Source organism: Peromyscus maniculatus, chromosome 2 (genome assembly GCF_049852395.1).
Source record: "Peromyscus maniculatus bairdii isolate BWxNUB_F1_BW_parent chromosome 2, HU_Pman_BW_mat_3.1, whole genome shotgun sequence".
Taxonomy (NCBI): domain Eukaryota; kingdom Metazoa; phylum Chordata; class Mammalia; order Rodentia; family Cricetidae; genus Peromyscus; species Peromyscus maniculatus.
In genome coordinates this window covers 117,775,860-117,787,884 of record NC_134853.1, presented here as the reverse complement: position 1 = coordinate 117,787,884, position 12,025 = coordinate 117,775,860, and positions in this window count along the sequence as shown.

The window sequence follows — 12,025 nt, the reverse complement described above, 5'->3', positions numbered from 1 at the left end:
TTAGCATCATCTTGCTAATTTCTATGAAAGAATCATTCTGGAACTGCAATTACAATTCCATTATGTATGCTAATTAATTTTTGAATAATTAAATAATGCAATGTAGAAGAAAATGGTGTAGAATAACATAGTGTCAAAGAAAGAATACTTGCTAATGTAGAGTCATAATCATAAGGAATATATTCTTTTAAAGTGTAGGTTAGAAGACATTTTATACAATATATTGAAATTATTTATTGCCAGTAGATCTACCAAAAGCATATATGAAGCTGAATAGTCCAGACAAAAAGAAAGTGATGCTAGAGAGACATATACAAATTCACACACAATTGAATAAAATAGTGGAAAAGGCAAATGAATATGATGGATTTTAGAATGTTTGAAACAATAATAGTTATTTACTTAGCATATGTTAGCATGGAAGTCTATAACAACAGTCATGTCAAAGATAAGATGATTATGAATTGAGTATCTAAAGTTTTTGATTTTGCTCATTACATAACAAAAATATTAGTTATAAGAATTCTGGTAGAAATATGTGTTGTGAGCTGTGGAAATAACATAAAAAAAACAGTACTCATCACACTAATAGCAAATTGATCTGATAAAATATTACAACATAAACAAAAGAAGTTATCAAAAGACAGAAAAGAATGAGACATATCAAAACCCAGAAAATTAATAGAATAGAAAAATTCAACCACAAAATATGAGTAAACCCAACATCAAATTAAATAAAATCAGATAAATATTTGAATAAAAGTCATTGCTTATAAAAACAAGCATTTGTTAATGTTAGTTTTAGAAGACATATCTTAAATATGGAGACAGAATGTTTGAGGTTAAAGGTCCAAGAGATGGACTCTGCCAAAGCTTATCACAAATATGCCAGGACAGCTTTTCTAATATCAGACAACTGCAGGGCAGGATAGAGGTAGAGAAATGTCATAGCTAAATCCAGAGCTAGATATTTCATCTCAAAATGCACACACATCCAATAAGACAACCACAAAAACGTATGGACTATAAATGACCAGGACTATAATTGACCAGAAACAGTCCTGCAATTACAATAGAGCCTTTTAGTGAATTCTCAGTCAATAACAAAAGATGTGTACAGAACCTGAGAGGTACACAGTCATTAAAGGACACACATGTCTTAAGTGACTTTTACAACTACACAGTACATATGATTTTTCAAGTGTACAGGAAAATTTACCAAAACAAATCCATATGTTATGCTGGAAAACAATTCTCAACAAATTCCAAATGCTTGGAATCATGTCAAGTCCACTCCCGATGATGGCACGGCTGAGTTAGAAACGAATAGTTAGGAAAACTAAAGCCCAACAAATCCACTAAATGTTTAGATACTTAGCTAGTTACTTTTGAAAGATGGGTAAGTCAAAGGAGTCACAGTCAAAACTGGAAAATTTTAAGTGAATGGTAATAAAAACAGTCTATTGAGCCTTGTAGAATGTGGGCTTTATCTTGTGTAGAGGGAAATATAGACCCTGTGTGCCTGTGACAAAGTAAAACAGGCTGAGTCCGACTGCTGTGCAACTCTTTCAAGAAGTCTCAAAAATAACAAGGTTTCAAATCTCAGGAAAACATAGGGGAATACTAATAGTGACAATAAAACTCACACCTGAGATGCAACCATAATACAAGGATCAAACTGGTCAAAACATATTTATTTAATTAAAAACTAATTAAATGGGTCAGCCTTCAACAAAGGTGATCAAGGGAAAAAAATAAAAGAAGGTGTACATTATCAACAGCAATGAAAAGGAGAGACATTTATCACACGTAAATCCAGTAATCACAAGTAGATAGCATAAGCAACTTGACTCCCCCCCCAAAAAAAAAAATACAATATTTAAATAAAATGGATGCAAAGTCTTCTTCCTGGCTGGGCTCAGAGGCAAGGCCATGCCTTCCTCTAAGGATTGACCAGTATGTGTAAACACTCCCAGCTTTAGCTTTATCCTCCCAGATGACTGCAACGTGAGACTGCTCCCCTACAGAGACCTCCTACAGACATGAGCTAAGCCCTTCCTCTGGGCTGTACATCGCAAACATGATGAGCTTCCAGGTTGTGGATGAATATTCCACCAGAGCAAGCAGAGCCCACTGGGCCTCAGCTTCCCTGTATTTACCTCTGTGTATCTGTCCTTTCATTATTCCTTTGGCACACGGGCCAAGTTTACAGGACTAGGCCTTTTGGACACAGCTGACTTATTACATATCCTGGGTTATGTACAAAGGCCGTTTGCTTATTTGAAGCAAAACAGTTCATGTTTTCTCCTTGGAAAAAGATGGAGGCTCACAAGTGGAAGGGAAGAAGGAAGCAGCTCACTGTGGCTACAAACCTCTTCTGGATTCCAGAGCAGCAAGAGTGGAGAGAGCAAGCAGGAAGAGCAGCAGAGAGTCTGCCGGGGTGACCGGAGGAGGTGGTAGTTCACCAGATTACAACACAAATTCCTAAGGGCTTTCGAACGTCCTGCACCGTAATAGCCCTGTTGCTCCATGCTCCAAATTTGTTCACAATGTGGCCTCACTATGTCACCTTCCTAATGTCTCCATCCGAGAGACCTTTATGACAGTCAATTAGCTAATGTTGACAAGAGATATCTGAGAGTTCTGTTTCCTAGTGAGGGACCAGTTGCACTACTGTGCTATGTGCCACACCAAATTTAGAGTCTCAGAATACCTTCTAAGAGTTTAGGGATGAAAACAAATAATCTCTGTGAAATCACATAATAGGTCATTACGTTTATTGTAAAATGTCATGTTTTAGTTGGGATAGAAATTTTAAATATCCATGCAGAGAGCATGGGCTTGGCAGCCAGGCATACTTATTTGAATATTCAGTACCACTCAGCCTGACCGTATTACCAAGGTAACCTTCCCAAAACTCGACCTCTTCACTGTGAAACATCAGTCACAGTTGGAGTGAGGGTTACCTACATAGTGACAGGATGATCATAAAGAGCTAAGAGATATGTCCCAGGATGTGCCAGACCAACTAGGCAAAGCGACACGGTAAATATGATGTTTCTGCCAATTCCAATGACCAGTACGTTGCTAGCAGAGAACTGTCAGTATCTGTCAGTTCGTTTCAGATGCAGCTAAAATGGCTATCAAAATTTTCCAGAATACAATAAAAGTGGAGAGAAAAAAATTGGTCAGTTACTGCAGCTCTCACTGAAGGTGAAATTTCTGGAGGTCAGTTGGTAACAGAGTAAGATGAGATCTGCCTGCTACACCTGGTCTATCTAGGTAGCAATGTCCTTTAACAGCCAGGGGTGTCTTGTACCTCAGTGCCTTTGCATATACTATCTGTAAATAATGTCTTTTCTGCAGGGAAAAGAGAGGGGCATGCTCAGCGCAAGAAGCCAGGCAGCTACCAGCCAGCCAGACATGAGAAGCAGCTAAAGTAAGTTACATAAGGAAAGAAAAGTAAAAAGCACTGAGCCAAAAAGTATATATAGAGAAACAGGTTAATTTAAGTTAAAAGGGCGAGCCAGAAAGAGCTAAGCTAAGGCTGAGCATTCAAAACTAAAAAGTCTCTGAGTCATGATTTGGCAGCTGGTTGGTGGCCCCAAAGAAAAAGCCTGTTACATCTGTCCCTCACAGTCTCCTAGTTCTGTCTCTTCTCCGATCTCAGTTCCAAGATGCTCTACATCCAGCAGCAAGGCTGCTGTTATCACAGAAGCTGTTTGAAGCCTTGCCCTTTCCCACTCACTCCAAGAAATGCCAGTGCCAGTTTACAGTGAGTACAATCACTCAGACAATCTTTGTAGGGTGACAAGATACATATTATAGTATATTATTTTATATCATGTCATATAACATACAGTTTATAAATTATTTAATTGCACATTTAAGCATATAGATAGATAAAATATAGATGTATTTGTATTATATATAAATTGTCACATTTGTTATTTATATAATAATTGCAAAGCTTTTTTCTTAACATATATTTTAGACTCTAGAGCAGTTCCTGGCATATGGCAAGCATTTTATGCTTTTAATGAATACATATCTTTTACTTTTTATAAGATATATGAGATAGTTTTTGTGAATCCCACTTTATGCATGAGGAGAAGGGGTGATGGAAAGGTTAATTAGTTTATTCAAGGTTATGTTACTAGGGATCATTTAAGTGAGTCAGCGTTTTTCTTCCATGTTCAAATATAGTCTGGGCTCTTGGATACCTCAGTAATTAGCTTCTGAGACTTAGTTCCATTATGGACAACTCTGAACACATTTGCATGACAGTGGCACCTGCCCTGGAGAGGGAGGCTCTTTCTTGTCCCTGCATTTGACTGTCTAGCTGATGCCAAGGTCTGTCCCGTGTGCATTTTGAATCTCTGGCTTCGATCCCAGCTTGACCTGCTAGGTGTCTGTATCTGCTGGTTAAATACATGAATATTGACTGTGAATTTCCCTTCCTGCCTTCTACACTCATCCTGTAGGTCCCAGCTTGACCTGCTAGGTGTCTGTATCTGCTGGTTAAATACATGAATATTGACTGTGAATTTCCCTTCCTGCCTTCTACATTCATCCTGTAGGCAATTCTTCCTGTTGGGAACAGAATTATGGCAGAAGTAAAGCCTCAAAAGGCATTTACTCACTGCAAAGGGGTTCTGCAGCTTTCCAGGTAGTGTAACTGACAGAGGCATCAGCTGAAAGGGTTCTTAGAGACTCTGAAACCCAGTTCTTTATCACACAAGTGGGAAGGTGAAAGCCCTGAGTGGAAGGAATTAATGGACACATTGAGGACTGGAGGGAATCCATTTTTTTCTGAGCTTCCATCCACTGTGGTGAGCAGTTCTAGGAAATGGGACAACCTATGGAAAGCAAGGAATCACTAGCCTCAAGTGGTTTGAATAAAAGTAGAGGTTACATATGTATGTAAGAAAGAAAAATGTACTAACAATGGCATCAGGAAAAAGGACAGGGCAAATTTACCTAGTTCAGGTCACATTGAGCGGCAGTCTAGTAATGCTGGACCTGTCTGGATCAGGAAGGAAGTCCTCAGCTGTGCTTGATAAAATCAGATTCCTTGAATGCTTTCATAGAAACATGGGCTAGTAAAAAACCTTAGTAAGTTGTTTAAGAACACTGCGAATCACAGAATCTCAGGACTCTCTACCTCACAGCCTTCTCCTCTGGAACAAATGCATGTGCTTTCCCAGGGCTGAGCCACTGGCCTGTCCACTGACTTGAAAAAAGCACAGTTGTGACTTTACTGTTTTCAAGGTCCATGGCATCCCACAACCTACTTACCCTTTATTTACCTGTAAATAAGAGGCTAAAATAACTTGGATAAACTACGTCAAATTGCTAGGGAATGGCAGTTACTCTGTTTTCAAGGGTGATGGTGCCTACTCATAGCAGTTTAACCTTCTACCATATAAGCAAACAGACCAATGGAAGAAAGAAAATTGATGGCCACAGTACTTTCCATCACCACCTTTACACTAAAGGCTGGATTCTGTAAGAGGAGGGTGAGGCAGATGAGGGGGAATAACAGAAGGAGGCATCATGCTAGGAGAGGATTCCTTGGTACTTCTACTTAGTATGTTTTGTTTTCTGATGGGAGAGAGAATTCCTTGAAATCAGAGAGAGATCTAAAAGTTTCCAGAGATAACTGAAACTCTTTCGGCTATATACTAAGAAAAAAAACCTGTTAATTAGTCTACACTGATTTGAGTTTTTTTTAATACTGAAAAAAATTGGAAGAAGTGTGTCCACTCAAAACTGCAAATGAGAAAAGAAAAAACTATGAAAAACAACAACAGAACAATGAACAGGGAGCATTCTGTGCCACTTGGTGAGAGGTAAAATGGTCAAATGTATTGAATTAGTCTCTGAGGGAATAGTCCAATCACTCTTGTTCATTCAGAATATGTCAACAATTGACCTGTCTCCCTGCCAGCACACTAAAAGACAAAGGGGATGCATGTTTTGAAAGAGTCAAGGAAGAAAGTTTCCCAACTGTGAACCAGAGTCCTTACTGCCATTAGTGCTGAGCCCTAGGTAATCAGCAGCCTCTCCTCCAATCCTCTCCTCCTGGGAAGTCACAGGGGTGGGAGTGGGACAAAAGCTTTCACTGGGATTTTTTTTTTTATAGAAATGGAGCACACGTTTGTGCAGTAATAATAATAAAGGCAAATGGAAGCGTGTGTATCCACACAGAACTCAAAGTATATCATTGAACCAAATGAGAAAGTCTCACGAAGCCTCGAGAGGGTTAAAGGCACTGGCTTGAAGGCCATCAGGGCTCTTCTTTTCTCTTTCATGTTTGTTTATATCTCCTCATCCTCTCAGCTCTCTGCCATGGGGCTTGGCACTAATTCTGGCTAAAAGAATTAGGAAAGTGGTGTGAGGTGCTGGGTTCCCCAGTCTCTTGAGCCTGCCAATGTCAGCCTTTACATTTTGAACCTACGTTATTTGCTGGACTTTTTTCACCCTAGTCCTAGCCCTGTTGCAAAATGTGACTGTCAAGAGCAAATGAACTCCAAAAAGGAGAAAGACTGAGAATATTGCTCAGCTGATAGAGTGCTTGCCTTGTGTGAACAGACCATGGGTTGGATCCCCAGCACCTTGTATACTGCTGTCATGGTGTCACATACTCAGGAGGTGGAGGCTAGAAGACCAGAAGTTCAGGTTATCTTGGACTATGTAACAAATTCAAGGCCAGCCTGGGATACTTTACATTCTCTTAAAAAATCATTTTTGACACCTTTCTTTCTTGATCCCAAGCTAAATCTTCTTAGGGAAATTATATATTGAATCAAATTTAATTAACACACACTATGAGCCAATGACTCATGAGCAAATATTGTCCATGATTTAGTCCCTAGAGGTGGGGTACTCCTGTAGATGAGATTCAGTAGGGATAGGAAGACAAGGTTCTAGAAAAGAAAGGTCATAACTTCTGTTGATGCTTTAGTGAGCTGAACTGTGTTCCTTCAAAAGACATGTCCACATCCTTCCAGTGGAACTTGTCATTACTGAGAATGAAAAGGTCTTAGTAGATGCGATGATGTCAAAGCTCTTGAGAACATGCTTGCTTACCCAGGTTTGCCTCAAATGGCAATAACCCTTTTCAAATTCATGTAAGAATGATGGAAAGAAAAAATAAGGGAGGGAAAGAGAGAGAAATGGAGTGGGGGCCTGGAATTCAAGTTTGCAGCACTAAGTCTGAGAGTGCTTGAGGACTAAACTGAAGAGATAAAGGGTGGATCCTTCCCTGATTCCCTAGGAAGGAGTTGTGTCCTAGAAACCGCCTGATTTTGGAATTCTGGCCTCCAAAACTGCGAGAGAAGACATCTTTACTGTTTTACATCATCATGTTTGTAGAGACTCATGGCAGCCCAGAATCTAATACAGTTGCCACCTAGGAAACATGTTGCAAGCCTCAGTTCAACCAGCCAGTGGAAGAGGACATGTGGCCAGTGACATGATTGAAAGTCAGGCTGTGAACCAGGCTACTAGGGTTTGGATTCTGGTTCTGAAAGTGGTTCATAGATTTCATCTCAGTTAATCTTTGACCTCGCTGAACTTTGCTGAAATGAGAATGCTGGTGTGGCTGGGATGACTGAATGAATGACCTACTGTGTACCAGAAAAGGGCAATAGGAATTGTAACTAAATAAGGGGAAATACAGTCTCTTACCTTAAGGAACTTTTAGTTTAGACCTAATTTGCACCCCCCTCTCAGCCTACCCCACCCCTGCAATAGAATAAGGCAGAGAATGAGGTCAAAATAAGCATAAGAAAGAAATCAGATGCCAGAAAGAAAGACTTCAAATTATAAAAGCACCCCATGCAAATGACCTATAGATGTCCCAATTCTCAACATGGGCACTTTTTTCTAACCTTTCTCCCAGCTCTGGTCTACTTCTTTTGAAGTGTACTTTTTCTTGGGTAAAAATAATAATCTTTCTATTCAAGGAGATACTTGGTCTTCTGAAAACGTGCTTACTCTTGTGACTCCTCCTTTAGAGACCAAGATCTCCCTATCATGTTGGCGATTAAGTTTAAGCCTATGAATCAGTGTGTTGGAGTACTATGAGCAGGTAACAGATTTTAATGGGTGCTCACCAGCATTTTCCAAGTTCTTGTTCAGGGTCAGGGACACATGGAAAATATCAAAATAGGCATTTCTATCAAGAAAAAGTAAGGTCGTATGGTTGGGGTCCTCATCTGACCTGGTGTCCTTTACAAAAAGAAGCACTATTGAAAGACCACTCTTCTCCATGTGTTCATAGAGGAAAGGGCATGTTAAGTAAGCACAAAGAAGGTGGCCATCTGCAAACCAGAAAGAGAGAGAGGCCTCCCCAGACACCAGCCCTGCTGACCCTTCCATCTTGCACTTACAGTAACAAAAGTGTGAGATGTCCCTGTTGTTTAAGCTCATTAGCATCATTTTGTTGAGGCAAACAGATAATGAAACATGGAAAAAGAAGGAAGCAGGACAGAGTTGTTGCTTTTTCCCTTTATTAACAGTAACAGTAAACTTTGGGTAGAAAGGGTACTTCTGTGGTGCATATTTTCTGTTTTATACACCAACTCTAAGAAGTTTGTTTAAACACACAGTGGAATTCAGGAAATTCAACAGCTTTAAATGAAATGTTTCCTAGAGGGAGACAAGCAGAAAAGTGATTAGGGTAAAAATAATAATCTTTCTATTCAAGGAGATACTTGGTCTTCTGAAAACGTGCTTACTCTTGTGACTCCTCCTTTACATTTTAACCTTCATTTTGGAAGCCTATTAAAAAATAAAATAAAAATTATTTATTTTTTTTCCTCCAGTATGGATGAAATTGACCCTGAGGTAAAATACCTTTCTTTCATTGCAGGAGGAAATAAGGTAAATGATTCTCTTCACAAATCTGTCAGTCAAATTCCAAGAGCACATTTACACTCTCTGCTCACTGTGGAGCTACTCCTCCCCTCAAAGTAGAATGCATAAATTCTTCCCACCCCTAATCTGTCCAGTATTGCTCATAGTCTAGTCTGCAGTAGACACATCGTGTTAGGTTCTGAGAGATCCAAAGTCAGGGACAGTTTCTAAAGTCCTAGAGACATCTTCTCCCATCCCTCCCACAACCTTCCCTCCCCCACAAGTGTTTGTGTTTGTGTTTGTGTGTGTGTGTGTGTGTGTGTGTGTTATATTATTATAATTAGCATGGTATATCTTCACAACTCCTAGACTTGCGGAAGTTACATTAACTTGAAATACTGTAAATGTAAATTACACAGCCCAGTCCAACCTGCAGCAACTGTCTGTGTAGACAGAGTGGAGCTGGTACCAGGTGTGATGCCCAAATGAGCCTTACAGTACAGAAATCTGAGAACCACCATTACAGGAAGCTCTTCTGATTTCTCCAAGCCCTCAACTTTTGACTACAGGCATATGATTTCCATTCTGCAAGTCGACTTGGAGATTTACCATGTGCTGAAGTTCTTCATCTTCTCATGTAGGTAAGGTGCTAAATAAACAGAGTCAGCCTGAGCCTTGGTCCTGCCTTAGAGCTTCAGAGCTGAGTGCCCACACTTCTGCAGGACTTTTTGCTCCCATGGGCTTCCTGCACCTGTTTCCTCCTGCTCTGTAGCAAGCTCTCCCTCACCTGGCACATACGCCACAGGGAGTCTCATCACACCTTGGTGAAGGAACACAAGGGCCCATATGTCAGCCAATGTGTTTATGTCTCTTTCTACTGAAAGGGGAAATATGTTTCATAATAAATATTTGCATACTTTGGAGCAGATTTATAATTTTTTTTAGAGGAAAGAACGGAAAAATAAGAGGTAGGAGTTTTCAGTGGAACAGTTGAAGCTTTACTACTTTGAAATGTTTTTTTTCCTTCCTCTTCTTTGAAAATGGCCTTGGTGCCAGCTGGGAAGGATTTGTGCTGAGGTTTGAGGCCCTGGGGGTATAAAAAGAGTAAAATGTGCTGGTTGAAATAGGCAGGAGGGGGAAGAGTCAATGGTCAGAAGTAAGTACCCTTTTTACCCAGGCAGGCAAAACCAAATTTAAAACCACCAAAGCCTACAGGCTAAGCAGTAGGGGAAACTCAAAGGATCCAGGAAGTATGCATAAATGATTTAGGAGACTTCTAGGGGATTACCAGAGCTTCCACAGAAAACTTAAGTGGCTTTTATGTATACAACACAGAAGGTAGCATTTAGCAACAGTTAAAAACCTATTCATCAAATTAATTATAATTGTATAATACCGATAATGGGTTGTCCTGAGGGTTTGGTCCCCAGTTTGGTATTGATGGGCAGTTGTGGAATTTCTGGTAAGTGGGGACCAAAGCAATGTCCTTAGCATCTGCCTTCAGCATGGACTATGGGTTGCCAGGCTCTCCCTGGTGTCCTGCTTGGCAATACAGGCTCTTCTATACACAGTCCTTTGCTGGGAAGTTAACAGCCGAGAGTCCCAGCCCTCATAGGTCATAGTGGGCCTGTTGTCTGCTATTTAGGTTTGTTATATGAAACAGTAGAGCCTCTGTCTTGGGCTTTGCTCTGAAATGAATATTCTTAGCCTTGGTCTGCATAGACAGCTGCTTGATTTCATGGTGCAGGTGTCCTTTCTCATCTGTGAATCTTCTATAATCTTGGGCATCTGTGTTGCTTGTGCAGACCCTATGGTGGTATGTCCCTAGTGGGCAAGATGTAGTGTAGAGCTCATGGTGAGCCTTGTGTGGAGCTAAAACACAGGCCCCTGAAAACCAAAGCCATGCCATGAGCAAAAAATTATAGACTTTTAAAGAAATAGCTCCTTGCATGTTATAGAGGCCTACTAGAAACAGAAGGCTTAAATAAGCAACACCTGAACAACCTGCATCCTGAACTGCCCTTTGTGAGATGGATGATATCAGAGCCACCCAGTTTTAAAGTTAGCTTTGAGCAGAAAATACCCTGTAATAAAATGACAATTGTATATTTAAAATTGACTAAAAGTGTATGTTTAGCAAAGGGAAGGGTGCTGTAACAAAAAGGAAGAAGTCAAACCAGAAGATCCTTGCAGTGCACTGTTGGAAGAATGTCCTGTCGATTCCAGTGGCCTGGCTCTAGTATGCCACCATGTTCCTTCTGAAGCTGGGCACTGCTTGGCAAGCTTGGTCTCATGTGAATACTTTGCTGGATCCAAAGTATGTTGGTTTGAGGCCTGTCAGTCAACTATGCCCCTCAGAAAAAAAATTCTCTCATACATTATGTCCCTTCCACAGTCCTCCCTTTTCCTCCCAGTCCTCCCCCACACTGCAGCTTCCCTCTCTCCCAGATCCACTCCCCCTGTGTTTCCCTTCAGAAAAGGGCAGGCCTCCTAGGGATATCAACCAAACATGGCATATCATGTTGTAATAAGATTAGGGTCATCCCCTCATATTAAGGCTAGGTGAGGCAACTCAGCAGCAGGAGGAAAAGGGTCCCAAGAGTAGGCAAAAGAGTTAGAGACAGCTCCTGCTCCCATTGTTAGGTGTCCCACAAAAACACCAAGCTACCAAACCAAAACATATATTTAGACCCATAGAGGCTTCCTGGTTGTCTGTTCAGTCTCTGTGAGTCCCTATGAGCCCTGGTTAGTTGATTCTATGAGCCATCTTCTTGTGGTGTCCTTGATCCCCATGGCTCCTACAATCCTTCCTCTACCTCTTCCACTGGATTCCCGAAGCTCTGCCTAATGTTTGACTGCGGGTCTTTGCATCTGCTCCTATCAGTTGCTGGATGAAGCCTCTCTGATGACAATAATGTCGGGCTCTGGTCTATGAGTATAGCAAAATATCATTAGAAATCATTTCATTAATACTGTTTATTGCCAGTCATGTTGGCTCTATCCTAGGTCTCTGGGCTATGTAGACCCTGGCTTCTGGCTATCCAGACAGTAGCAGGCATGGGCTCTTTCTTGTGGCCTGGGTCTCAAGTTGGACCAGTCATGGATTGGCCACTCCCACAAGTTCTGTGCCAACTTTACCCCAGCACATCTTGCAGACAGGGTG